The 12237-nt window shown below is 40.3% G+C and overlaps 1 protein-coding gene across 2 annotated transcripts in view; it reads left to right on the forward strand.

The window, feature by feature from the left end:
- Positions 1-6458: 6458 nt before the first annotated feature.
- MTUS1 (microtubule associated scaffold protein 1) overlaps positions 6459-12237 on the forward strand; it is a 167239-nt gene continuing 161460 nt past the window's right edge. Inside the window, exon 1 of one of the 2 annotated variants that reach the window (XM_048226309.2) lies at positions 6459-6552. The gene's annotated coding sequence lies outside the window, so the exon portion shown is untranslated. The remainder of the gene's footprint in view (positions 6553-12237) is intronic. The other variant, XM_048226315.2, reaches the window with a different exon arrangement.

A 12237-nucleotide genomic window follows, 5' to 3' on the forward strand; every position in this document is an offset into this window, starting at 1 on the left:
TCAATGGGAAGGGAAATGAGTCTGATCAGAAATTCCAAACATGAGCTCATACACAAATCATAAACACACGGATAATAAGTCCATATTTTATCCTCACAACAACCCCATGAGATCTAAAGAACTAATTTTATAAAAGAGAAACAGAGACCCAGACAAGTCAGGTCAATTAAAATATATCTAGGTGTCAAAACTAAATCTTCTAACTCTAATCTGTGTCCTCAATGTTGGATTGATAATGGTATTTTTTTGTTGTTTGTAGTAGATATACATTCCTTTTTAAGATTTGTAGACAATACATTATTTTTCCTGAGTTAAACAACAAATAACATTTAGCTGTGGGTTTCTAGAGCAGATAGTCAAATTGTAAATTAGTGGGGATTAACCAGAATATTGTAGGTACTCAAAAAGAGATCAGAAGTATACTTAACCAATATAGATAAATCTTTGGTGGTGTTCAATTACTGTCCTGGATCAGCAACCTGACTTCTCAGTGTTCTAGATACCCAAAGATAAGATTGTCTTACTTTCTGGTAAGTAATCAGGCACTGACTTAACAATGTTGGCACACTGCGATGAGTTTTAGGCTAACATAGTTTAGCCCTACTCACTGTTTGGAGAAAATAATGATGATAATATTTTCATTGGCTCTTTTCTGAATTGCCAGCCTATGTTTAGAAGAGTGATTATATTCTGAGGAATGCTTGTGTAACAACATGAAGGCTAATTGCTGTTGTTCCTACCTAAGTCATGATTTGCAAGCATTTGTTAGAATCTAGAGGACTAAGCCCATTTGACTGCATACCATTTGCAAGGGGGAAGATCTCAGTGTCAAGTATGGATCAGGAGCTATGAATCAAGACCAAAAGTTGCAGAAAGAATGCATGAAGAGTCCATCAGTAGGTCAGGCCTGGATGCTGGATACCAGTCACAACACATCAACATTGAACCCATTAGGCTTCATGGATATGCACTCTTTGCACTCTTTTTAGAGGATCGCTGATCAGTCAGCAGGGCCCAAGGGGGATGGAGGCAAAATGGAAGGCTTCCCTCAGCTCCCTAAGGGCAAGAGAACAAGGCCAGAGGCATAAGTTAAAAGCAAAGTCAAGGGGCGCCTGGGTGGCACAGCGGTTAAGCGTCTGCCTTCGGCTCAGGGCGTGATCCTGGCGATCCGGGATCGAGCCCCACATCAGGCTCCTCCGCTATGAGCCTGCTTCTTCCTCTCCCACTCCCCCTGCTTGTGTTCCCTCTCTCGCTGGCTGTCTCTCTCTCTGTCGAATAAATAAAATCTTTAAAAAAAAAAAAAAAAAAAAAAAAAGCAAAGTCAAAAAGTCTAAGTAGACTGTGATAGTCTCAAAGGTATGAGACTTCAAAGCCACAGACTCGTTATTATATTTGTCATGAAGCAATAAATAATTTGAAATTGAAAATACATCCCCTTTTTTAAGGGAAGACTCCATCTGATTGGAGCAAAGATTAACCGATTCCAAGTGTGACACAGTTATGATTCATTGTCAAGAGTAGATTACGCACACCAGTAGTTTCTTTAGTCATGACATTTTAAGCACTCAAAGTAAACATTTGCAAAGTGGTTGCATAACAAACTGGTGGTGTTATATTTTTCTTAATTTCTTCCTGATATGAAAAGGTCAAAAGTAGAATTGCAGAACAAGTTGTTTGTGTGTGAGCTAAGATAATTTTGGCATCATGCTATAAGAATGGTTCCTTCTACAGAGGCTATAAATGGAATAGAAGGTCTGCTGCAGATGCCTGCCACAGTTTGGGAGGATGAGCGAGTTTCTCAGATGCTCTCAGGTCACTCTCATAAGAGGAAACTGTACTTCCCTATTATTGCTACGGCTCTGAACTTGCAACAGGAAACTTCTTTCTTGAGATACTTGATTTACAAATCTGATAGTTACCCTTCTGGAATATTGATGGGAAAGTCTACTCAAGTCTTCAAGTCCACTGGGAAGAAGGATGGATAATTAGAAACCCAGGAGTTATTTGTGAATAAATCAAGATCATTGGCTGCTCTCATGCTGTTTTCTTGCAATCATTACTACAGCAAGTTAGTACATGTATTTGACCATGCATGTCCTACCATCTTGGGACACGAGAATTAAATGTCATGTGGCTATTTGCAATGTATGCTTTCTCTCAACAGAAATAAGAAACGGAGTCATCAACATATTACAAAATTCCAGCATTGTGGGTCTTCCTCACTTTTACAGTTCTTCAGCACCTATCAAATTGTTGGCTGACGAGAAAACTTCTGGAATGTTGTATAAAAACAACTGTGTCTCACTCTGAGCCAAAGGATTTGTGGACATGTTAGAATTTTACCATGAGCATATCTGACTTTCAAAAGCATATATGAAAAAACTGCTATATATACAAATGTCTATTTACAGTCAATCCTTGATCCATTGTGCTATTATAAGGCTTGATTGATATTGGCTTGGTCCCTGACTGGGTATATATTTCTGAGTTGAATTTTATGATAATACTTTGGTTTTTATTCAAAGCCACTATGAAAAACAAGCACATGAACTTTCTTACAGTATTATGTACAATATATTGTTGTTTTCCATTCTGGATGTCTTGATCTGAAACATGGATGAAAAATTTTTCTCTTTGAAATTAGTGCTAAGAAGAGCTTTGCTTCCCTTCAAGAACTATCAGCCCCTTTTGGAAATAGCAGTTACATAACTGGTTGGGGTACTTGGCTACCAGGAAGCTCAGTGGTTTAATTTGGTTACTCAATGGTATGTTTACTCTCACCTGTATGTTTTCCCTTGGATCCTAGTATATACTTCTAAATATTTATTTTTTTAAATTTACTGTGCCTGTCTTTTGGAGTTATTCGAATCCCTCATTCAATGAAGTGCTGGTATAAGGAAATATAAATAAGTAAGAAATTCCATGGAATTGCCATGGAATTACTTCCTCACTATTTAAACCAATGTACTGCAGTTTCCCCTTTGGGAATTAAGCCTGGAACTCTTTTCTTCGTTTCTGATTGAATGCAACTTTGGGAAAATTAGCTGAAAGCTCTACCCCAGGGAGATGTCAATGTGAATAAAATTCTAAGGCATTTGCTAAGTCATTATTTTCACCATAATCACAGCATGTTAGAATTTTATGTGCTGAATACTTTCTTTTTAAACTAGAGAAGAAATAGTTTGAAAGCGTCAATTAAGCATTTTTCTTTTTTCCCCATTAATGTATGAGAAATTTGACAATTTATTCGATCCGTAAGTGAAATTAGTAGGGAGAGAATTTTAGTCATTCTTGATGGCAAAACTTCAAGTAGTGAAACATTTTAAAATATTGGAATGGGTACTGTTATTTACATTGTTCGAAATTCAAAAAATACAAAATTATGTCTAGTGAAAAGCTTCTCTTCAAAGCCTGCCCTCCAGCTGTCCAGCTTCCTTCCCAAGATGCCACCAATCTTAGCAGTTTCTGATATGTCTTTTCAGAGATATTTTATGCTTATACAAACTTATATATATATATATATATGTATTTACATACAAGTGTATAATTATCCCCTTTTAATAGAAAATATAGCATACTATTAGATAATTGTTTTTCATTTTTAAAAAATTGTGCACATACTGTATCTTGGAGATCATTTCAGAAGAGTACAAAGAGCTTTCACTTTTTTTTAGTTTTTTAATTACTAGAACACAGAGCAGTACTTAACATTGCCACGTAACACATTGTTTAAATGAAAATTTTCTTTTAGTTTGTTTTTTTCTTTTTTTTTTAAGATTTTATCTATTTATTTGAGAAAAGCAAGAGAGAAAGAGAGAGCACAACCAGGGGGAGGGACAGAGGGAGAGAGAAGCAGACTCCCCTATGAGCAGGGAGCCTGATGTGGGTCTCGATCCCAGGACCCAGGGATCATGACCTGAGCCAAAGGCAGACGCTTAACCAACTGAGCCACCCAGGTGCCCCTCTTCATTATTTTCTTAAGCCTTCATAGGATGTTATTTATGGCTGTTTCATAACTTACCAGTCCTTTATTAATAAACATCTATATTTTTTCAACTTTTGTTATTATAAACAATGCTGAAATGGATAAGCTTATACACATCTACCGTTTCCTGTGTGTTGTAAGATGAATTCTTATGTGTAGACTTACTGGCTCAAAGGACGTGTGCATTTATAATCTTGTCGGGTAGTATGAATTGCCCTCAATGGAATCATTCTGATTTACATGCACATCTGCACTGTGACTGTTTCTCCACACTTTGTGAGCACACAGTGGTTATCAAACTTTCTCATCTTTGTGGTTCTGATAAATGAAAAAGTGTTTTCTCAATGTAGTTTTAATTTTCATTTTTCTAGTGTAGAAAAAAATTATGCTAATTTTTTTTTTTTTTTTTTAAGGACAAAGGACCCCTAAGTTATGTGGAGTATTATCTGACCCTTAATACTGTTCCTGGAGTCTGTAGCAGGTTAACATTGGAGTTCAGAGATCAAGAACATGGCAACATGCCCAGAACCAAGATGGAAAGAAAAGTCAGCAGGCCCCATTTCAAGCATATTTGCCTTGACAAAGTCCCTGATGATGTCCCTAGAAGGTAACTTCTGTTTTTATGTGCATGCAATTAGAAGCTAAGTTTCAGATTCCCCAATGACCACGAAAGTTGCTTCTAATTACTTAGGAGAGGTGTTTTTTTTTTTTTTTTTCCCTTTGCTTCGATCTATCACTTAGAAAAATGAAGTAAAACAGGTTCCATATTTATAGCTAAAACTAAGCCACACAATAGAACTGTAGGGGGTTGGACCGAATCATCTGGGTCACATGAGGGTTACAAAGATTAAATGATATGTTTAACACTAGGGCTATTCTGTTTAGGAAGAGGCATGTTGCTAATTAGCATATTTGCCTCTTGACTTGCAGTATAACTATATCAGTGCATTTGTTTTTTTTTTATTTTTATTTTTTGTTTTATTTTGGTGTTTGTGCATAAGGGAGAATCGTTCAATGGTGTTTAGTGCTGTGTCTCTTTAAAAATAATCATATGCCTTTTAAAGTCACAGATATGTTAGTTACATGTCTGTCTTTGCAACAGGTACGTCAAAAGCAAGTTGGCACGCAATACAATAAAAAGACTAGATCATGAGTTAGGTCGGATGGGTTTGCACTACCTCTCACTAGCTGTGTGACCCTGAGTAAGTCCCTTGACCTTTCTGAGTTTCCATTTCTTCAGCTGAAATATGGAGATAATAATCTGACCTATTTACTCTGGGTCTTGTTGAGGAAATACTGGGACATTGTATGTGAAAGGGCTTTGCAACTGTAAACAGCAATACATCTATTAGTGGATCTAATGTTGCTAGCATAGAAAACTTAGTCAAATACAATATCCTCAGATTAATTCTCTGAAAAAGCCTCTCTTCAAAAAGCTTTTAGCAAAGTCAAACCTGTTGATTATCTTTTTTTTTTTTTTAATTTGGGCCCAGGTTGTCTGACACTTAATGGCTCAATAATCTTACATCTCTCGTAAGTGGAAAAGCATCTTCAGAGAAGCGTTGAATTAAAAATACGTCTATAGAAGAAAATATTTTATGAGCCTAAGAGACAGCTATGGGTGAAATTCGTTCAGTTTAGCAAAGAAGAAGGACTTCATTCGTGTTTAGAGAAAAGTGGGTCGGGCCTCGTTGATCTCCCTGGTGTTGTATTCTTTCCACTTATTCCAAGAGCTAACAGCTGGAGCTCATTTCTTTAACCTTTAATAGGTGTTTGCTAATAAACTTCTTAGTAGTACGAAGATAAAACAGACCAGGAGTCGGACACTTACAATCAGTGCTGGTTCCTAGCAAACCTCCGCCCTGATAATTCTGCAACCTCCCCACTCCCTACCCCCACTCCTGGCCCGCCCTCGCTGCAATGCCCCGCGGCTAGCTGGAAGCCGGAGAGCTCGCAGGGATAACACAGGGGGCAAGAGCCGGAGTAGGCAGAACTCCAATCGCCCTCGGGGACCTGCGTGGTCTAGGGACGCGCAGTTCAGCCAGGTGCGCCGGCAGCAGCCGCGGGGCGCCCCGTTGCACGGGGCAACAGGTGCAACTCAGTTCCGGGCTGACGCCGGGGGCGTGGGGCGCGTCTGCATTTAGCCCAGGAGCGTGCGGGGCTTCGGGACCCGGAACTTGGAGCGCCAGAGGAGGGAGCGAACTGCCTCGCCGAACCCGCCAACCTGCCGAGTAGAGCGGAGCGGAGCCCAGCGGAGCGCGGCGGGAGTCTCCTGGGCCTGCGTTCAGAGGTACAGTCACGCGCGTCTTTCAAGTTTCTCGGGGCGCAGCCCCCCCCGCCCCCGAAGGCCGCCTGTCCTTTGTCTCCAGCAGCGAGGTGCAGGCTGGGGCAGCCTGGAGGGGGTGGCAGCGGGCGAGGGGGGCAGAGGCGGCAGAGCTTTTCTATTTACAAGTTTCCAGAACTCCCCGCCCTTGCTCCACCCCCAGCGGCTGGAGAGGCGGGGAGACTGGGGCGCCCGGGACTCCGGGTTCCCGCCTGGCAGCTGCAGCTGCCGCCGGCGTGCGGAGGTGGGGTGAGGGACGAGCCCTGTGTCCCCAGGTGCAGACGTTGCCCGCTGGGCACTGATTGCACCGCGGGTCTCCGGGGTGGGCCTGGAGAAACTCTGCCGGGGATCGGGAGGGCGCCGGGGCTCTCGGTCCCGGTTTCCCCAGCTCTGCGTCTCTGCTCCCGGGAGGAGGAGGAGGAGGAGGAGGAGGAGCTGCGGGTAAGTGCGGAGTCGAGAAGACTCCCGCTGCCCAGCCTGTCCGCGGTGGAGATCTCGGGTGGGGGTGGTGGGGGTGGAGAGGACATCGTGAACGCGACCGTCATAGGGTGACGGAACTAGCTTTGAGGGAGGGGGCGGGTATTTCAGGGGCTTGGGTGCCAAGTTGTGGGAGAAGCGGGGAGACGACCCCAGTGGAGCGGAGGCTGCGGAGATCCGGTCTCACGTGGGGTCAACGCAGCTGGTGTGGCAGGGACGGATGCGGATCGCAGTAGCTGTCACCTTGAAAGTGACCGAAGGGGTTTACAGTAGGCTCAGACTGACGGGCAAATGCTTGCAGCCGGAAGCCACCCACCAGATACTTGACCCGCCAGGGCCCAGTAGTCCCAGCCTTCTCGCGTTGCGGTTCGCTTGGGCCCATTCTCTGCATAAGCAGTCAGGGCTGAAATGTGGCGTTAACGAGGTTGCTGCAGTTCCCAAGGCCCTCTCGTCCCGTGCCTTACTACTTCCTGCGGCTTACTTGTGCTTTCCTAGCTCTCTAGAAAAATCCACTCCTAAGTAAAGACACCTGATTGACTACTACTCTCCAGTAATTATGGGACTTATTACCTTAATTTTTTTTTCTCCTTTTCGTTGTCAAGATGGACCGTTTGCAAATAACGAAGTGATTTGTGACTTTGATAATTTATTTTGGAGTAAGAATAGAGATTCGTTTAGCCCGCATAAAGTTTCACCTACTCTGTTAACTACTCTTGACTAGTAGTTTGTGTGCTAAGAAAGGAAATCCAGCGTGTTTTCTTTGAATAAAATCAAAGTCTTAGGCAAAACGTAGGGAATGGCAGGGTTTTTGTTTTGCCAGGTGATGGGATTTCAATCATCAGCACACTAAATCTTTGGCCCTGGCGTGGAGGGTGGGATGCCGGTGTTAGGAGTGGAGGGAAGGAGGAGAGAAACTGAAGGAGGGAGGGGAATAAAAAGGAAAGGAGTCACTGCTTCCTGGGAACCTATGACCTCCTTAAGGAGTCTAGATACACCCAGATAGCAGTGTGTGGTTAACCCGAAGAGAAACTGAAGAGTTTGGAAATGCAATATGGTAGACCAGCTTCTTTTTCAGGGATAATTAGGGCAGGAAATGATGGACAATTTAAATTGAACCAGCGATGCCTTATTTGCATAGTGCTTTGCAATGTGTAAGATGCTTTGTGTTTTTTTTTCCCTTCAATACAGTATTCCATAAGGAAAGTTATACAAAGAAATGATTAGGAATATTTATCCTTAAAAAAAAATTAGTGGAAATGAGTTTAAAATAATATACATTATTTATTTATGCCAACTTTTCCCTCTTTTAAAAATCAGCATTATGGAGAAAATAGTGCTTGCGGAAGATCTGCACCTTTTAATTATGTATCAGTAATACATGGTTACGATTTTGGATTATTTCATAGGGTTATAAAATTCTAGCTAGATTTCTTTCTTGATAGTTCAGTTATTAGATGGAAGCACTTAGAAAGCATGCCATGTAATAGCCCTCCTCTGTTGGCCTTGTTCCATGTATGCTTGCTGTATAAAAATGCGTAGATTAAGGAAAAAGTATGAATTAAATAATTCCACCACCCAACTATAACCACAAAGTTTTCTTCGTGCTTGTTAATAGGTTTATTTTTTTACAGTTATGTATTTTATACAGATATACTGTTGCATGCTGATTTGATTGATTGATTTTTATTATTATTTTTTTTTCCCCTGCTTAACCTGTGAGGAAAAACCTTGGAGGAAAAAGTTCTCCAAGAGTGTTACTTTAGTGGCTACATAATATTACATTATATAGAGGTAACAAATTATTTATAAGCTGAACTTTTATTTCCAATTACTATTACATACATACTGTTGCAACAAATATCACTTATAAAACTTATCTACAGGGCTTATTTCCTTAGGATGCACTCCTTGAAATACAGTTTTTGGCTCAAAGATCTCTTGATACAGAGGGACCATTTGCTTTCCAAAAAATGTTTTACCAAGTATGATCGCACCAACGCTCTGAGAGTAACTATGTTACTGTATTCTTGTTAATATGGGGATCATTCCTAAAAGGAAAAATAATTCTTCCACCTTTGTAAGTGAATAGTGCTTTCTTGATACCTAAATTTCCAGTTCTTTAATTGCAAATCATGAATACCAAAAAAATTTAGTTATTTTTCATTTTTATTCCCTTTTTTGTGAATGTAGTACCAATTTTTTTTCTATTGGGATATTAGTATTTTTCTGTTTATAAGAATTTTTATGGATTGATAATAAACTCTTACCTTTCATATTGCAGTTTTCCCCCCATGACGTCTTGGCCTTACAAAGACCAATACCATGAGTTTATAGTGGTTTTGACTTAGAGGTGTTCTATACTTTAGCCAAGTCTATTGACTTTCTCAAAAACAAAATTAACACTTTTGAATTGTAGCTTAAGAACTAGGTGACAGTGGCAGACTTTTAAAAGAATCTCCTCTCTCCTCCCCACCAATTCTGAGTAAGATTCCTTTCAAATCCATTACCAACAACCTCCATGTCCTGGAGTAGAGACCATTGCAAACCGGATTGGGTTTGTTGATAAGAAATAGTTGAGCCTAATGGCACATTAGGTATATACCATTAGGAACAACATTCTTCAAAATCAGAACAAAGTTTTAAATCCCAGGGGATAAAGATGTTTCAGAACTGGTGTTCTATGATTAGGTAAATACATGATTAGGCTTACTATACATTTATTTTTATTTGTAGTAGTAGTGTCTTGCCAGATTGTTTGTTCAATCATTATTACAGCTCATACTGAGTTGATGAGTCTTTTCTTGATGTCTAGACAGATGTATATGTAGTTTAAACTTTTCCCCAAATTTTCAACACTATTTACAGATGACACTATTTGAAATGGGGAGGGGGAGCTTCTGATTTCTCAAACTTGAGTTATCTTTCCATAGTATGGAAGGTTAAATATACCCCGAGGACTTTTAAAGGCCTTGCTGAGAGTGTTCTGCATCTCTTAGGGCCCACAAATAAGCCACCAGACCATATATGAGCCCAGAGGATAAGGCTGGTGTGTGTTGAGTGTGTTTTAGGGCATGTAAAAGTGAGCCCAGACTTTGTCTGGAGGCAGGTGAGCCTACCAGGAGGTGACCTCCCCCACTTGCCTGGCAGGGACCTGGACAGTGGTGGCTGTGGCTCTCGGAGAGGTGAGGAATGACTGAGGATGAGTGATCCCATGTCACAGGAAAAGGATTAGGTCAGATGGGGTATGACTGCACCAGCCTGAAATTTTTTTCAGAAAAGCCTACTTTAACCAGGGTTTCCCATACTTGACTTCAGGAAATCAGTTATAACTAGTAACTGATCTCGCCTGGCAACTACTTCTTCTAAAGACCTATTTTTCTGAATCAAGTTTATATAAGACTGCTCTGATGATAGGTTTTTTTTGTTCTTGTTTTTAAGAAATGACTGCTATTTTATTTGAAATCAGAAGGTATTACTCTTCTAAGTGGGCATTTATCCATGATAATAATGCATGACTTTTTCTTATTCGCTTGGCTCAAGATGAAGAAGACTTTTCCATTTTGGGGATGACAGATTCGGGGGCTAATCTTTACTATGTAGATAAGTACAATAAAACTTCATTTTCATACACCATAAGGTATTTTGCCATTTGTGATTGCCCTGGTGTATAATGTTTCCACAATCAAGGATGAGTGGGTTTGCTCAACAAATAGAGTGATAAACAAGGCTCAATCTAGAGGTGTTCGGTAAATAGCTTTTAAGTACTTCAGAATTCCATTTTCGCACATATATTTTTGATTCCAAAACAACCTTAGGCATTCATTAAAGCTGGTAGGTTTTCCATAGGCTGCGGAGTAAGCCTGATATTGAAGAGAAAATAGTTAAAGATAAACTGTATTTACATCTTGCTAATAGGCTCGTGTCTATGCTTATCAATGTTCTGTGTACATATTGCGTGAATAAAAGTAAAAATCACATCTCCTACCATTATTCTCACATAGAAGTTTTATTTCATTTTTGAAGTTGTGAAACTAAATGGGTTTGAAGTCGCTTAGTTTCTTTTGAGGAGACATGTTTACTTTTTAGTAGGTTGACTCCATTCTCTTTGGGCAGTGAAAGATCACGGGCAGGTTGTGAGCTTCCCAAACTAGCTGCAAAGGGCAAAGCAGTTGCTGGGAAATTACTTCCAGGTATCGTCAATTTTGCCGGAAATTGTACTGATTTCGTGTTTCAGTAAGAGTTGTGCTAAGTGGGAGGGCAGGTCTGGCTAGCTTCCTACCATGTGCACACAGCAAAAGCAAGAGCAGACTGGGAAGAAAATAGGCTGCGAAGACATCAGGCTTAGGGGTAGGATGCCATGGAAAGAGGGGTTTAAAGCCATCAAATTCCTTATTTTCACTCTTTTAAATTCTTGTAAATATTTGTACCTCGTCAATTTATATTTACACTCTGTAAAGAAAATGAAATTGGCACTGATGTTCGTGGGCCATTCAACCATGATTCAGCTGACCCTCCATGATTAAAACATTTCAGGACGTGTGTGTCCTAAATTGGCTTTGAGAAAGCATTCTTGAGAAGAGTAGGAAGGAGATGTGTAAAAATATATTCTTGTTTAAATGTTTAAATACGAGTAGAGCTTATATAATGTCTGTGGCTGTGTTCACTGGAACAAAAATAGAAGCCTATATAGAGTCTTATACAAAAAATAGAAGCCTCTGCTGGCCTTATATGTATATAGATACAAGCCATATAGGAGCTGACACTGAAACATGGACTTAGCCTTTCTCCCAACCTTTGTGTCCAGTCAATTGAGTTGCATTTCCCAGAATAACTACCAGTTAAATCACCTCATGCTACGCAAGCCTGTTTTTAGTTATATAGTAAACTGCTATACTCTAGTCCTCTTATCTTAGACAAATTATGGAATTGAATCATATGTGCATATTTCTACTAACCTAACTCAATAGACTGTAATTCAAACCAGGGTTCTGGAATTCCTACTTGTTGGTGAGGGAGTCAGAAGGATTGGAGAAATGAGAAATGGGTTAAAAAGGGTAAATTTTTCCATTTGCAAGAAAAATGTGCCTGCTTTATTAGATCTCCAATCTAGACTCTGTGTATAATGCAGTCATTTATGCAGAGCACATAGTTAGGATTATGTTTTCATGTTAAATGATAAATAAAAGGCATGAACAAGGATCCTTGCTGTTAGAATCTGAAGTTTGATAAGCCTCAGACCATGTATTGAGCCCTTCCTGTGGGCCAAATACTGCAAGGTAGTAGGGCACAGACGTGGGGAGAAAAATTGGCTCTGGTTTTCAGAGAAGTCAGCAGAAAAGTCCCGAAAGTACAATTTTGGAAATGGTAGTGTTGAGGGTCCTAGAAATATCCTTCCCAGATCATGAACATTGTGCCACATGTTAGAAATTCTACCTGCTACCTTGACCAAATT

The sequence above is a fragment of the Ursus arctos genome, unplaced genomic scaffold (genome assembly GCF_023065955.2).
Source record: "Ursus arctos isolate Adak ecotype North America unplaced genomic scaffold, UrsArc2.0 scaffold_27, whole genome shotgun sequence".
Lineage (NCBI taxonomy): Eukaryota > Metazoa > Chordata > Mammalia > Carnivora > Ursidae > Ursus > Ursus arctos.